The sequence below is a fragment of the Falco naumanni genome, chromosome 13, assembly GCF_017639655.2.
Source record: "Falco naumanni isolate bFalNau1 chromosome 13, bFalNau1.pat, whole genome shotgun sequence".
In the NCBI taxonomy this organism is placed as follows: Eukaryota; Metazoa; Chordata; class Aves; order Falconiformes; family Falconidae; genus Falco; species Falco naumanni.
Window position 1 is genome coordinate 5,096,067 of NC_054066.1, and position 16,257 is coordinate 5,112,323.

A 16,257-nucleotide genomic window follows, 5' to 3' on the forward strand; every position below is an offset into this window, starting at 1 on the left:
CTCATGTCCATCCCCATTCTGCAGAAGTTTGGCTCCTTTGTCACAGAAAAAATACAGAGGAAAAGGCTATATGAAAGCAGCTCAGCACTTCTCTCATGCCTCCCTCCCTCCTCTGCTCCCAGGTGTGGAGGTACATCTGTATATGCTGGAGTATACCTTGTACCTACCTTGCCCCACAGAGCAGCACAGTACAACCCCCAGCTGTCTGAGCCTTTCACGGTCAAGCCTGGAGCAGGGATGACATTCTCTGTGCAGTTACAGGGATCTGACCAAACAAGACATAGCCACAGCCCAGAAAGGCTTTTTCAGCTACCTTTATTTTGAAGAAAATGTAAGCACCTACTGTCATTCTGTCCCTGTACAGACTCCAGGGCAGTATACCAAACCCCTGCATCACATATTCCTACCTGCTGTGGTTTTGAGTGCAGGCACAGAGTGCCATGTAGCCTATTTAACCTCTTCTGTGCCATCTTGGATTGTGAGACATGGAGTGAGTGGCTGGAGGTTGCACCTGATGTAAGATCCTTCGCTTAAGACACAAGCTACCGTGGCTCCCCTGGCAGAGTGTAAAGCCCCAGCTGTGTCCCAGGGTTTATATACAAGACCCCTCTGCTGGGAGCTCCAGGGGTCCTCCACCAGGGGAGAGGCTGTGGCAGTGTAGTGATAATCCATGAGACGTTGCCCTTGTGCTGGGCAAGAGTTGTTGCTCCAGCTCCATCCATAACTGGGGAGAGCTGACAGCTTTTTGAAGAGCCAGAACAGCCTTCAGCTGCAGTTTCCCATGGATTCTTTCTGGGTTCCTTCTTCTGTCCTCCCCTCCTGCAGAGGATTGTGGGGCAAAACTGATTTATCCATAGCCACATCTTTGCTGGAGGACCTTCCTCCCATTATTTCTGATGTCCTCAATCTGACCCAGTGCTGTTTCTCCTTCTTTTTTTCATCCTACATCCCCTGGGCTTAGGGCACTTTCCTTGAAACGATTAGCTGTCATCTCCACTTTGTCTCTCCAGAAATTTTTCACAAATTCAGTGGAGTAATAGGACCTCAGAATTTTCTTTTGAAGTATTTTCATCTAAAATTCCAGTGTCCCTGGATTTCTCCCTCCCTCCTTTCAGTTGTTGTACTAGAAGAAAGATTTTTTTCATAATGTTGTAGATTTTGAAGCTCAAACAAGAGCTGTTGTTAGGGGATAAGACACAATGAATCCATAGGAGTGGAACAGAACCTCATTGTGCATCCGAAAACATACTAGATGCTACATAAGAAAATAGTAATGTTTCAAATTACTATTGTCCTTTAGCGACTAGGAGTCAGACTTACTGCTGTCATTTCATGATAGCTCTTCTGGAAGGCACCCAGCATGCATTACCGGGTAATGTAACTTTGTCTGATGTGCCTCTGTTTTATGTATAGGCAGTGGAACAGCTACAGACAGATTTTTATATTTAGCAGCAGGTTTATAAGGATGAAGAAAAACGTCTGCGTACCTGTATTGTTCCCATGGCACTTGAGCACTTAAATGTCTTTTTCTGTTTGACATCCTTTGTATTTTAATAACACACAGAGGCATCAACAGAGATTGGAACTCTATTATGTGAGGCACTAAATGAACATGGAGAATGGCAGCACCTGCCCCAAGTAGCTGACTGTCTAAAACAGACAAAATAGGCACTGAAAGTCCTATTATCTCCATTTATAGGTAAGGCCACAGGATAAATTAATACTCCTATAGTTATACACAGTCTATAATAGTCATAGTCATTGAACCCCTATCTCTAGAGTCCCAGACTAGTGTTTTTTTAAACAGAATAACTGCTGCTTTCTTGGAAAAAAAAATCACTCTGTTAATAATAAAGATGTAAAATGAAGTAATGCAGGTATTAAGACAGAAAGGTAATATGTTCAGGTATTACTTCATGGGGATGTTGCCATTTTATTTCCATAGGAACAGATCATTAAGAAGCAAATTAAGACTTTTTCTTTTTAAACGGGTAAAAAAGTGCATCATAAAACTAAAACAGAAAGAGCCCCAATTGTCCTTTACACCACTTTCATGCCCCAGGTGTTCCCTACCTTGACTGGAGTTACTCCAGTTTTAAACTACACTAAGGAAAAGAAGAATAATGCACTAACAGTCAATCCCAGAGACTCATTCATTTAGGGATAAGACCTCAGTGCAGCGTTCGCTGCTGGATTGCCTGGTTCCAAGCAGCAGCTTGCCCAGCTTTAAGGGAAATCCTCCATTTTTACATATATTTTAATTTACTAGCAGTAGTCAAAATACAAGAGGAGAATCATAGAATCATTTAAGTTGGAAAAGACATTGGAGATCATCAAGTCCAGCTGTTAACCCAGGGCTGCCAAGTCCATCCCAAACCATGTCCCTAAGCACAGCATCCACACACTTTTTAAACACCTCCAGGGGTGGTGACTCCACCACCTCCCTGGGCAGCCTGTCCCGATGCCTGACCACCCTTTCAGTGAATTTTTTTTTTTTCCCCAATACCCAACCTAAACCTCCCCTGGCACAACCTGAGGCTGTTTCCTCGTTATGTGGGAGAAGAGCCCGAGCCCGACCTGCCTGCAGCCCGGCCTGCCCAGCCCCCCTGCAGAGCCCCCTGCCCCCCAGCAGCTCAGCTCCCCCCAGCTGGGTGCCCCCTGCCCTGACTGAGGGGGCACTCGCTCCCCTCGCCCAGCCCGGCGGTGCAGACACGCAGCAGGACGGGCCCCGGCGCTGAGCCCTGGGGAACCCCCCGTGTGCCCGGCGCCAGCGGGATGTGACTCCATTCCCCACCGCTCCCTGGCCCGGCCGCCCCCCAGCTCCTGACCCCGCGCAGAGCCCCCCGGCCCGGCCGGGAGCAGCCGGTGGCTGCAGGAGATGCTGTGGGGACGGTGCCAAAGGCTTCGCTCCAGCCCGGGCAGCCACCACCCGCAGCCTGTCCCTCACCCGTCAGGGGGGTCACCTTGTCCCACAAGGAGATCAGGGCAGCCAGGCAGGACCTGCCTGCCAGAACCCCGCGCTGGACGGGCCTGACCCCCCGGCTGTCCTGCACGTGCTGGGTGATGGCGCTCAGCACCGTCTGCTCCGGCACCTTCCCCGGCACCCAGGGCAGGCTGGCAGGCCCGTAGTTCCCCAGATGATTCAGAGAGAAATACAGTTAGTCTCTCTTGCTCACCTTTAAAATGCCAAAGCTAATAAACCCACTATTTCTTCAGGAAAGTAAGAGATTCTTTTGAGATGATCAGATCCACTGCCCACTATTTTTAAGTCAGATCTGCAGCTGACACTTTATTTTCTGCAGTGAATGAGTAACTGCATGTGACAGGTTTATAGAAAACGAATTCCTCACCTTCAGTGATACTTAAGGAGAGCAATGGTACCATCTGCACTGATCCCATTACAGCCAGCTTACGGACAGCTGGGATGTCTAGGCATACACTCTCATCATTAATCCCCCATTCCACTACGATAAACTTCTGCAGAGATGGCAACACATTGCAGATGGAATTAATCCACCATGGCAGGAGCTAATTAAGAGAACAAATCTGAAGCAGTGCCTTATGGCTTTAATTCCCTTTTTATACCTGCAGGGCAAGGACTGTTAAAAATGAAAAGAAGTTAAGCATAAGCTGATGCTGGCATTAACCATGTCTGCAATCTCAAATGCTATTGCCTCTGCTCATTTCAGCAAAGCCTTGGATCTGGCTTTTAAAAAAAAAAAATTAAAAATTAATGAACTATGAAGAGAAGAGCGGAAAAAAAGCAGTTTTCATTAGGAATGTTCAAAAATCAACCTGACCACTCTCCTAAGAAAGCTGATACGATTAATCTCACCATCAAAGCAGAGTTTTGTGAAGTGGCACATATTTCTAGGAAACGGTATTCAGACAGATACAAAAGGTCTTTTTAGGAGCAAGTAGAAGTATAAATTATCTGAGATTGTATCGTTTATAACAAGAAATAGTCCTCTACAAAGTGCTGATGTGTCAGGGTAAAAGCAACCATCTGTGTTTGTGTTTTTCAAAGGGGGAACTCTCTCTTCATAGGTTTTGGAACTTATCATCTTCAACCATTAAGAAAAATAATAAACATGAAGCCTTTCATTACGCACCAGTTCAACTCTCTGATGAGCCCCTCTGTCTAAAGCCAAGAATGGGGGAAGACAAAAATGAAAACCTCTGCACATGATTTTGCAAGATAGGAGTGCCAGCATACAAATGACCAATAGCGGAGGAAATGAATGAAATGTTCACAGGAGCATACGGGAAATGTTACAGCTACTGGTGATCTGTGCAGTATTTATACGCAAAACCTTGAAGTATGTTTTCTGGATCAGAGCTTTACAAAATGTGTTATTTCAAACATAAATAGCTCTATTTGTAGTGTACTGAAGCATGTATTTAGCTTTCAGCATATGTTTAAGACCCTTCTCTGCTTGTGAAAACACTTCGGGCTAAATACACAAAGGTTATAAGCCTGATGATTAGTATTATACGATCCATCTTAAGGACCCTTGCTATCACAGAGGAATTCCCAGTCTTGACTTTAGGCTTTAGGCTCTCTAAGCAGTGAAGTCACTGGTAGCACAGAAACAAGGAAGGAGTTGATAAAGCTAGTTATATAAAATGTTGAGTAATTGACATTCTTTTCCCAGGAACTGAGGCATCTCCTTCTGCAGAAAATTTTACAGACTTACGTCTTTTCTTGGAATTAATTCCTTATGCCCTTACTTATGAAAGTGGTGAAAAAATAGGTCAGAGCTTGCTTTCATTCTTGACAAGTGATAGCCCTGGAACTTCCACACCATCCCAGATCAGTGGTCTGAACACATCAGGTGAAATCCAAGTATGTCTAGACCTACAGGGCACTCTTAATTGCTTTGCAGCATCACCCAGAGACGTGTCTGCACTGCTGATATTTAGGAGATGGAGATGTTGTTAGCCCAGGAGTCAGCTGCAATTCAGTAGGATTTTTAAAAGACGGTGGTTCTGGCCTGAGCATTTGCCAACGCATGAGGCTTGGTCACCTTTATCCTTTTGTGGATCTGGGCAGCGGTTCCCACAGGCAAGGACTGCAAGTCTGAACAGGGTCACGGTGCTAGGAAGTGGCATCAAAAATTCGCTGTAGAAATTAGACTTAGAGAGGGAATTGTGAGCCCAAAAGTGGACAGCCAGGAGGGAAGTTGGGGAATTGCTGTCCTAGGGATGGAGGGGCAATTGTAGCATCATTGAGCAAAGCACTGTGCAAATGGATCCACACTAGAGGCATCTGAGATAGATTAATGCAGAGCCCTTCTTCCCTTACTAGGCTTTCTGAACTCTGGGATGCTTCTGCATGCTATGGCTTCATACTGCTACAAGTTTCCTATCTGTGGAAATCAGTGGGATTTCTGTATCCCCTCCAAGTTCAAGGTTGCTCTTAAGCAGAGACATTAATTGGAGTAGCAAGTCCTTTGCTGAGTTAGGGTCGGACAGGCATTGTTGTATCCCACACAGAGAACATCTTGTTAAAAGAATGTCTCTGATCCCAGAAAAATAATAGCTTGGGAGCAGAAAATAATATGTGCTTTTGGTCAGGGTATTTGCCACTTACTGCATGTCTTGTTACTGAAATAAATTAGAATGATGTATTCTTAAATCCAACTTATAGCTGTTTCTGGACAATTAAGATTGATTTTAATATGGATCCTTGGAGTCTAATAACTTATATAGAAACAGATATCTTAAATAGTAAGAGGCCTCATTATTTTCCAAATTATGTAGAAGTCTTAAATTTTACTGCTAAAATATTAATGTCCAGTTGTTTGCATATGAAGAGATAGAGTCTGGATAAATTTTTGAAAATGTGCCTCTGAGCACTGATGCTACAAAAAACATCAAAGTTACTTCAAAACTTTCAGTCAGACAGGGCTCCTAAAGGTTTGTATTGTCTCAAAGTGAGCAATTAAGCCTGAACTGCTGGACTGAATGTTTAGAGGAATTGCTATGGGGAAGAGGAAAAAAAAAAGTAACAGAGGTTTTGGCCTATGCTCCTTGGTTGTAGCTTAAGGAAGACTGTAAGTGTTATTGACTGGGGTTTTCAGTTTCAAATTGTGAAAAAAGATTGAAGACTGAATTTTATTTGTGGCAGGCAAGCATCAACCCCCTCCTTCTGTCACCGTGTGTGCGCAGGCAGGCTGCCAGGCCAGGCACAGTTTTGTTCCCCTCCTTCGGAGTCCACACGAAGAAATTGCAGAATGCTGTTTCAAAAGATTAAAATTAAAAAAGCACCAGACTTTTGAATACTTACTGAAACTTTACCACAAGGAAAAGACATGTTGTCTGTGTTGCAGAGTTAGGTTCTTTTTCTAGACTGACAACCTTCTGTATTGCTTCATACCTACTTGATTTTGCTGGGTTTGTATTTTGAAACCCTGAGCTCTGGAGGTGCGTGCAGTGAGCCACAGGACATGAAGAGGAGTATCCAAACTCTTGCAAATCCCAAAGATTCAAATCAGACTTCATTTTGATTTGGGGTGAAGTTCTAATCAATTAGACGCAGTATGTTCTTACCTGATTTGTTAATGAAGGTTTGCTCCACAGCTCTGTATGATCATGGAGAAACAGCTTCTAAGTCAATTGGTTAGGAATGATTTAAACAACTTACCATTATTTGTGTAAATAGTTGGTTGGTTTATATGAGCCCCTTTGAAAGAATGAGAGATTCAAGTCAAGGGACATTTTGTTCAGACTTTTTCAGCTTTTTGAAGAACAGACCTCTCTGTCACAGAGTTACTGACTCCTTTTTGACTGATGGACAGTAAGGGGGAACAGCACTCAGAGGTGGCATTGTGTGGAAATCCAAAGTCAACAAGCATCTGCCTAGAGAAGTCATGTGTCATACTAGATTCTCCTAGACCAGCTTCTCATTGACGGCATATGTGCAAGACCAATGCACATGGAATCAGAAGCATGGCAGCGATTCCCACCAAGAAGTAGAGCCAAGTGGCAAATAATTCCTGCTAATTTCAGAGTAGTTTGATTCACAGGCAGGAGGAGCAGTAGTCTGAATTCTTCTGAGTAGGCAGCTTCTGTGTTGAAGAGATACGAGTCTTGGAAGACATCTTTAGGCAGAAGATCCACATATTTATTTGTTCTGTAGGTGAAAAAGAATATTTCTGTGACATTTTGCGATTCTTGCAAAGGCTTTCAACTTAAATTTTCCCTAATGTTTTATTCCCACACTAGTTCAGATGGCAGGTTACTCTTTCAAGTTTCCCAAACCGGTATGTCTTCAGATCAAATACTTACGAAAAAATAGTTCAGTGAAATACCCCTGGCCTTCTGCAGAGAGTCATGGGAAGTGTCAGAATGGTTTTGTTTTAACCAGTTTTGGTTTTCAGAGTCTGATGTCTATGTATCATTTGGTATGTAACTGTGTTATTTTGCCCAGTGACCTTAGCAGTTTTATTTTGGAATTTTGTATTTTTTAAATGAACATACATTTCTGCAACTGAGCAGAGCAAGTGTTGACTATTTGTGGTGTCATGGATAAATAGCAAAACTGATTTAAAACAACATACGGGGGGGGGATGGAGGGAAGAAGTCTCAGGTGCCCTTTCACCTGCTGGTGAGAGAAGAAAATTGGGAAGGACTGTGTGACTGTGTTTATCTTCCTTTTTGCCCTCATGTATTCTGCCTGGTCAGTTCCTCCACACCCCCATCAGAAGTGGACAGCCCCTGTAAAGCAGGAGTAACTTTCTTGGACTGTTTTTGCTCCCATCAGGTGGAGGGCGGTGGCAGGAGCTGGAGCAGAGGTCCTGGGAGTGGTGCTGGGCAGGTGGGGGGGTGCCAGGTCCGGGTCAGTGGCTACTTGCTCTGCCTGCCTAGCCTGGAGAGCTGGTGTCCTGAGAGTCCTGGGGACAAGCATTTGTCCCAGACACCACCACACCTGTTCACAGCTCTGATAGAATAAACCTTAGAAACAGCAGAGGCTTTGAACAGACAATTAGGAGTTAAGCTATCCATCAAAAGCCTCTAAAAGCACCCCAGGGAGTTGAGTTCATATTAGAATTGGAGAGGAGGGGAGAGTTTCTAGTTGATTCTTTTGATGTATCAAGAATAAGGTTTAAGAAGAATTTAAACACTTTCTTAAAATAATGCCTTTAGTTGTGTGGGTGGAAGTAACAAATCTTTCAGCTCATAAAACTTACGCTTTGTATAATTTCCTGATGTTCACTTACCTTGGCTGTTAATGGAAACTCGCATTCCACCATAAACTCTAATCATCCCACTGAAAGCAGCAGGAGAGTTTTGTCCCTGGTGACAGCCATGGGCCATTAATGCACTACACCAGTGGATGTACTCTCCCCTTCTGTTCACGCACTTCAAAGCTATCACGAGCAGTGCAGTGCTAACCGTTCGGAAATGTACAGCTGGGCTGGAGCAGTACGCACCCACCCATGGAGCCAGGTAAGCCCGTCTCGAAGACAAACCAGGCAAACTACCTGGGAGGCCATGCCTGCCTCTGGGGTAGTCACTTTTATATCCCCAAATGTGCTGACATGTGCCACTAGGGTTCAGCAAAAAACGCTGCTGGCCACCAGGTAACACCTTGGCCGCTGAGCTCACCAGTGCCGAGGGCTGCCACACATACAGATTTTCCAAGACTCCCTCTTCCCATACAAAGATGGGAGATGCAGTGCCTCAGGGGTGTCTTCTTGGCTGTGCATGCACTGCACAGCTGCTCGGTGCTGGCACCGCAGCTGCTTCGCTTCAAAACCTACCGCATGTGCCCCGAACTGACCCTTGGGTAGCATTTCTGGTATGAACAGCAATACTCTGATTACAGAGCTTATTCCATACTGAAAATTCACTTGTGGAAGAGTCTTGTAGCACCAAGCATTAATCAGGGCAGCGGAGCTGGCTGTGCCCTTTGAGGGGAGGGCACAAGCAGAGCAGAGGAGAGCTGGGCACGCACCGACCAAGTGGGCAGCAGAGAAAGTTGAGAGATGCGTAAACAATAGTATGGGAGGAGTACGGCAGTGGGCGCCAGGAGAAAAGCTGGTCTTAAATCAGCTCCTCGGCAGGCCAAAGGGAAATGTTAATTAAAGAATCTGGGAAGCCCTGGAGTCTTATCTGCCCAGCTCAGGGTAGAGCCACACCAGTTAGATAATACAGAGGAACTGGTCACTGGTCAGGATTTCTATTGCAGCTGTAACAGCAGGGTGGGACGTTATACCTCTGTGTGTGTGTAAATACATGCAAGTGTGTGTGTGAATATACAGACATATGCCTAAATCCAGTGCAGAGTTTGCGCACAAAATTTAACTTTCTGGCATGGTTGCTAATTGTACTGTGTTGGCCTAAGTCCCCATATTCTTACTGCAAACTGCTGCCAGGAATGAAACATTGTTCTTATTTTCTATTTCCTTTCTTGGAGGCAGTAAATTAAAAGGAAGATCAGAGTCACTGAATGCCTAATTTGCAAGAGAGGGCTTAACTGCTTGTTCCCAGGATTTGAAATGTATTTTGCAAACTTTTATCCTGTTCGGATTGAACTTAACTGATTGGAAGTGACATGGCCAGTCTTGCTCCCTACGAGAAAAGTGCAGTAAAGCAGATGGCTGGCCAGGGCACTGTTCCATTATTAAACAGATCAGCAAGGAGCCTAGAAAAAAGAACACTTACAGCCTTTATATCTCACAAGGCCATATATTTTCTCTAAGATGAGGGAAAATTAATATGGCCTCTTTATTGGATGGAAAAGGCTTTTCAATTTAACCTTGAGCTATTTCCCTTTACAAAGAAATTGCATAAAAGCAACAATGAAAAATTTTAATCTCCTTACAGGATAATAGGAGAGAGATCATCTGGAGTTTATAAAGCATCTTAGTTAATGGATTCATTTTAATAATGACAGGTTTATCCACCCACATTGGAAAATCTTGATTTCTATTTTTTTTTTTTTTGACTACATGCATCCAGATTACTTGTCTTAAAGCACAGAAAGAAAGTGTCATACTAAGAATAATAAAAGTACTCTTCTGCCTCTCCTTTGGTCAGTCAGGATGGAAAGTTCCAGCATTCTCCCTGATACTTGGGTCCATAATTTGAGCGCTGTCTCTGACCATCTTTTTTTAAAATCTTAATGTCTATGCTACAGCTGATTGATACTCCAGCTTGAAGCATAGCTTGACTCTGACAACAGAGGTTCCTACTTGCAGCTCACTAAAATGTAAAACATTTCCTCCAGTGCTGTTTTCTGGCTGGTTCAGCTGTGTAACCTCTTTCTGTGTGTCCTTCTGCTGGTTCTTGTTTTTTTTTTAACCACCACCAGCACTAACTGCTTGCCTTTCCTTTAAAGGCCCTGCCTAATCTCTTCACGTCCCCATTATCACTTCTATGCTGCCAAGACAGTGTCTCCCTTTTCCACGCAGCCAGGGATGCAGCTGTGCTCACTCAGCCTTCAACACATTCTCTGTGTGCTCCAACCATGAAGCCCTTCATAGCTGGAAGGACCCTGCCGCAGGCTGTGCCGTTCTCCTTTCTGCCATTCCCTGCTTAAACATTATTTGGCTAAAATAATTATGAAATTTCTGACTGCTGCTAACACCACTGCTGTTATCTCCTTGCTTCCTTAGCTGCCTTTTCGCCTTCAGGCACTGGTGTCCTGTTGGTCTGTAAGGATGTGGGGGAAGAGATTGTCCCTGCCCCGTCTGCGCAGCGTGTAGCTCTGGGTGTCCATGGTCTGCCACCACAGCTCCTGGACCCTGCAGAAACACAAATAATTGATAGCAGTTCTTGTCACCATGATCTCGAAATCTTGTCAGCTTTGTGGCATTTCTTGTAAAAGTTCAGTGAGCCTTGTTGTGAAGCAAAGCTTGCCATTGAGGAAGAAGGCCAAACTGATTATCAATACAGGAATAATGCAGCACTGTCCTGTGTTGAGTGTTCATTGATTTTTTACCTGATGAATACATTAGAATTCTTTAAGTAGGGCCTAACTTTGCCCCAGCGGACACTTACATATAGTGGAATTCCTCTCTCTCGGGTGTTTACCAAGGCTGCTGGAGTCTGCTGTTCTACTCCTTGCTTTCTCTAATCAACAGGCATCCTATGATGCTTGCTAGATTAATTGAAAAGCTGCCAGCTGGGAAGCAAGTCTGTGTTTGTGTTTGACCATTTGGTTGGATCTAATGTGAAAAGGAAAAAAAAAAAATCCTCTTTCTGTTTTGGTAAAACTCCCTGCAAAGGCTTTCTGAAGGCTCAGGATCAATGAGGCTCCTTTGCTCAGCAGTACCTGGCTAGGTGCTGGGAGATTTCTGGTAAGATCCCCAGTGCCTCCTTCAGGATATTAGGAACCCTTAATACTTCCAACAGGATATGCCCTAAGCAAAAAACTTTGTAAATGTTATGTGTGCTTTAAGTGATCACAGAAGCCTCTCTCCAATGCATTTTATTTTTCCTCCCTTCTTAGCAGTTCCATAAGTAGTAAAGCCAGAGCATTTTGGGGGATTCTACCAGTGCCCATCATGCAGTCAGCCCTACACCCACCACCCTTAACTTTCCTCAGTCATCTGAGAAGGCAGAGGTGCTAGACCCTGCTCTTAACCCTGCAGATCTGGAGGAAATAGGAGCTTTAAAGAGCAGCTGACTTGCTAAACTAAATTTCTGATCAAGTTCCCAAACCTCATATAATGCAAATTTCTCAGAAGCAAAAGTTTACCTTGAAAAAACTGCAACCAATAACTCCAAAAGAGAGAAATAAGGATTTTGAAGGTGAATCCTATGCTAGGAATAATGCTTTAAACAAGCCCAGGAGTTAAGAGCTCAGATTTACTACTCTTATTTTCACTCTTCTTTTGGTTTGGTTTCTCCATTTCCCCTGCATTGTCTGAATCAAGGAATTCTTCACAGCCTTGGTTTTTGCCTCTTTCCAAAACTACTTAGGAAACAGTGTAAGAAAAGTGGAAACAATCTTTGCAATACCAAAGACTTGTTTGATTTACTGATCTATTTATTAACATTATCTTGATCCATCATTATTAAGCTGTACCTTCCAAACCTACTGAGTAGGAGGAGGAAATCTTAACCCTGTTTTCTTCCTCCTGGGACATCCAAATGGGCTAATTTTGACAGAACTCTCTTTTGTGACAAATTAGCAAGATTTTAGACTATAAATGGGTGGATTGTAAGTCATTTTGTAACCGTTCCAGATCCCACTGAATACACTATAGACAGCACAAGAATTGCTTCTACTAAATCCCAGATGTGGATATGGAAACTAAAAGTGTCTTCAGGGATCCTGTGATGCCCACTTGTTCAAAACATAGCTGCATTTTCAGCAGTCTCCATCACCTTAAATGGTGCCCATGGGTTTGGCCACTGCGTGTCCCTTGTGTGTAAAGGTGCACAGCTTCAGATCCATGTCCAAAAAGGTTGCAAAGCCTAGACATGGAGACCAGTGTGGCTTCATTCTCTGCTGAGAAATTACTTCCAATTTGAAAACCAGGAAGTGCACCTTATTGTGGGTGAAATGGCATGTTTTCCTTCACCCATTTCACGAGCCACGCTGTTGCTCCTTTGCATGTAAGTTCGAATACTTGTGTGTTTGTGTACCAAACCCTACAGTGGAGCCACCAGCAAGCTTCCTCATTTCATGTGCACGTTTCTTCCTTGAGCAGAGTCCCAGATCAGAAACAAAGAATGACAAGCCTCATTCCCCTGTGGTTATCTTCTCAATCTCTTCTGGAGGGCTATCCATAAATGTCAGCTTTATAATATATGCAGAAGAAACTTCTTCATTATCAACTAATGTCAGACTTGATTGGATTTCATCTGCTAAAACACCCAATCAAGAACCAAATTTTATTCTCTGGAGATTAAGAAGACTCATCCCTGCATCCAGAAAGTGGCTTGTGGTGCCCTGAAACTACCTGCAAATACTGACCAAAGAAGTTATTTTATATTTGTTTTTTGGGGTGAGTTATTAAGAAGAAATGTGTCATTCTGCCCTTTTAAATACCAACACTCTGCTGTAAGGAGCTATGGCCCACTTTGTGGGCCGGGGGTCAGGCTGGGGGAGCTCTCAGGCAGCTGTAAAGAAGCTATTTTACTTCATGTACTATTAAGTACCCACTAGCCTGGAGACCACAGGGGGCACAGCCCAAGGGACTGAACCCAAGGTTACAACAGAACGATTCTCGCTTTCTGTTCATTTCTCATCCAATTAATTTATAGTTATTCCATATTAGAGGAAATACCATCAGTAAGAGAGATGACAAACTCTACTGTGGCGATGCTGTGGCCTAATGATTAGGAATTCATTCTCAGTATAGAACAAAGCAATGAATTTTAATGCAGATTCTCTGTGTCCCCAGGCAGTTCTCTGCCTGCCAGGCTGCCTACTGCCTACAGATTCTGCTCTGGGAGCCCCTTGTCTCCATCACTTTGGAAAACTGTCCAACACAGGCAGGTGGGAACTGCTGTTGGATCATCCGTATTTTCATTTTGGTTCAGTTAACTAGTTTGTTCGCTTGTGAAGCTTTTTGGAGTGATGTGTGGTTTTGCCACCAGACTGACAATTTCTGCATGCAATTCTGTTTTTCTTCTGACTTCTCTGCCAGTTTTAATTCATGTAGAGAAAGGAGGGGGGAAAAAAAAAAAGCTTAAGATATGTAAAGTAAATAGCTATCATTTTTTCTTAAATGTATTCATTAGTCAAAATTAGTCACTGAATAATTTACACGGATGATTCTTAGTTCACCAATTGTCTGTGAGCAGTTCATTACCCGTACTCAAATTGCAGATGTTTTGATTAGGTACATGAAATGCATCACAGCTGTGATCTTTCTTTCAGGGTGGTTTTTCTGATGTCAGCAGAGGCTCTCCCCATTTATACCAGCAGTAGACCTGAGTGAAGCTCAATACATTATCTCTTTTGATTATAGAACTTACGTAAAGCTTCCTGAAATCAAGGCGATCTTTGCATTCATGACTGCCAGCCTTGGGCTGTGAGTGGTTTTTCAGCCATTTCAGGGGAAATAGTGGGGATCCACAAACCCAAACAGAGATGCCAAATCCTGCACAGCAAGTATGAGGGAACAGACTTGCTTTTCTGCATGACCCTTCATAAGTTCTTGAACAGTAGCCCATAGAGCCTTGGTAGACCTGGGGCTGAAAATCACAGGATTAAACCTGTAATTAGGTATCTCGGAGCAGGGCTCTGGATGTGAAAGCTGACAGCTCTGAATTGGCTTTGCTCAGGGCTGTCAATGTCATTATGGATACATTTTTCTAAAAACTGTAAAACACATTCTGAAGTCTTTCCTCTCTGCAAACAAGCTTTTCTTGCAACCTTTGATTTCCACTTTAGCCTCTGGTTCGTTTAAAAAGGACTGTGTCTCCAAGGACAACTTCAGCTCTCGTTCTCCTTACACCCTCTTGGGACACAGCCTCAGTTCACCATCGCTGTGGACAAACAGAGCATTCTTCTTGCATTTATTAAGCTGAGAAAAAGGTGAAATCATTATTGTTAGTCGACAAACAGGAGTTAAATACCTATCATGAAATGTAAAAGGGAATAAATATTGTACAAATTATTCTAATAGGTTTGCACAAAAAAGAGCAATTAAACTAATGCAGTTTGACTTCTTTTCAATTAATAATGTACCCAATCATTTCTACATTGTTTGGAAAGACTATGTGCAGATAATATTGTCTCATGGCCTAATTTTTTTCATGCAATTAGTTGCATACATTTGCTGACAGGCTAATTTATGAGCAATTGCTTTAAAAGCAGAACTATTTTGCATTTAATTACATTGGTTGTAATCCATCTGTTGACAAATTTGTGTGTTTTGCTATTTATTTGCTAATGTGTTCCACTACTCCAACATGATCAGTCATACAAGTTGAATATTTTTTTGATTATATAAATACCATAGGGTAATTAAGGGCCAGATGTATGGCTGGTGGGAATGAGTAGTTGTGGTATTTCTCCCCCTTCCTCCCACAGTTGAACCTTTTATTACTGTTATGTGGAGAGTGAACAAAACTATCATTCAAACTGGAATTCTGTGGCTGCTCTTTCTCAGCAGCTGCAGCAGGGGAAGGTGAGGAGAAGTTAATCCGACGGAGCCCTCCGGTGCTTTGCGCCCAGGACCTGCTTGCTGTTTGCTCACGTGCAGGTTACCTCCAAAGTCCGTGTTCCTGAGCAAATCGATACTCCTGCAGTGGGAAGCAGAGGGGAACCTGGGAAATCTGGCCAGCGTTTCTGAATTCACTGCTCTGAGGAGGAGGGAGGATGGGCTGGGTGGAATGACCCCTCAGGTGAGGTGCCTTTGGATGGCGGGTGCTTGGACGTGGGAAGCAGGAGCACTTGGTTTCAGTCAGTTTGTTTCTTGCTGAACTGATTAGCTGCGGATGCCTGGACGGCGAGTGCAGTACGGAGGGTGGTAGTTGTTGGGAGCACATTGTTTCCCTCAGCAGCTAGTGCTTGCACTTACTGAGGAGCACAGCTGTTTGGGTATAAGAATTATTTTTTTTTCTAGTACCCTTGAAAGAAAAGAGAGTTATCAGGCTGAGTGGTTTCAAGACAGTATGGTACTTGCACTTCACATCATCCTTGGGGGAAGAAACAGGGTCAGAAAAACATGGGCCCGGTAAAGGATAGGTGTGTGGTGGCCTGCGGGTGGGGGAGCTTGCTTGCTTTTGTTACTTTAGTGGGTAGTTCCTTCAAGACCAGTTGAGTTTAGGTTGCTTTCACCAGCAATGGACAAATCTTAAGACAAAGTCTTGAAAAAGTCAGTTGCATCTGGATACCCCATATCACTTGACAAAGCACACAGGGACAATGGGCAAAGACTTTTTTCCTACAGCAACAGCTGCAGGGTGTAGTGTTGGATTCCCTCTGCAGACAAAGCACTGTCATTCTTTCCCATAATAATACACTGACCCCCTAAGAAACCCCTTTTATTTAAATCTGGCTCTTGATAGAGCTTCTAAGACCATTTAGTCCAAGGCCCATCAAAATAGCTCTAGAGAATGCCATGCAAAAGTGACAGTAAGAGTGACAGCTTCTTGTGTATCAAAAGCAAAGACTGAATAATGTGCATTGAAGCCTTTTACCGTGACAGTGCCATATGTATAGATGTGCACGAAAATACATATGCTCCAGCTGGTTCATTTGCACTATTGTGATAGGAGTAATGCTTTTGATTCTTTTCCCCAAAAAAAGGTCATTGTAAGGCTTGCGAAGGTAGATGTTTGTACACT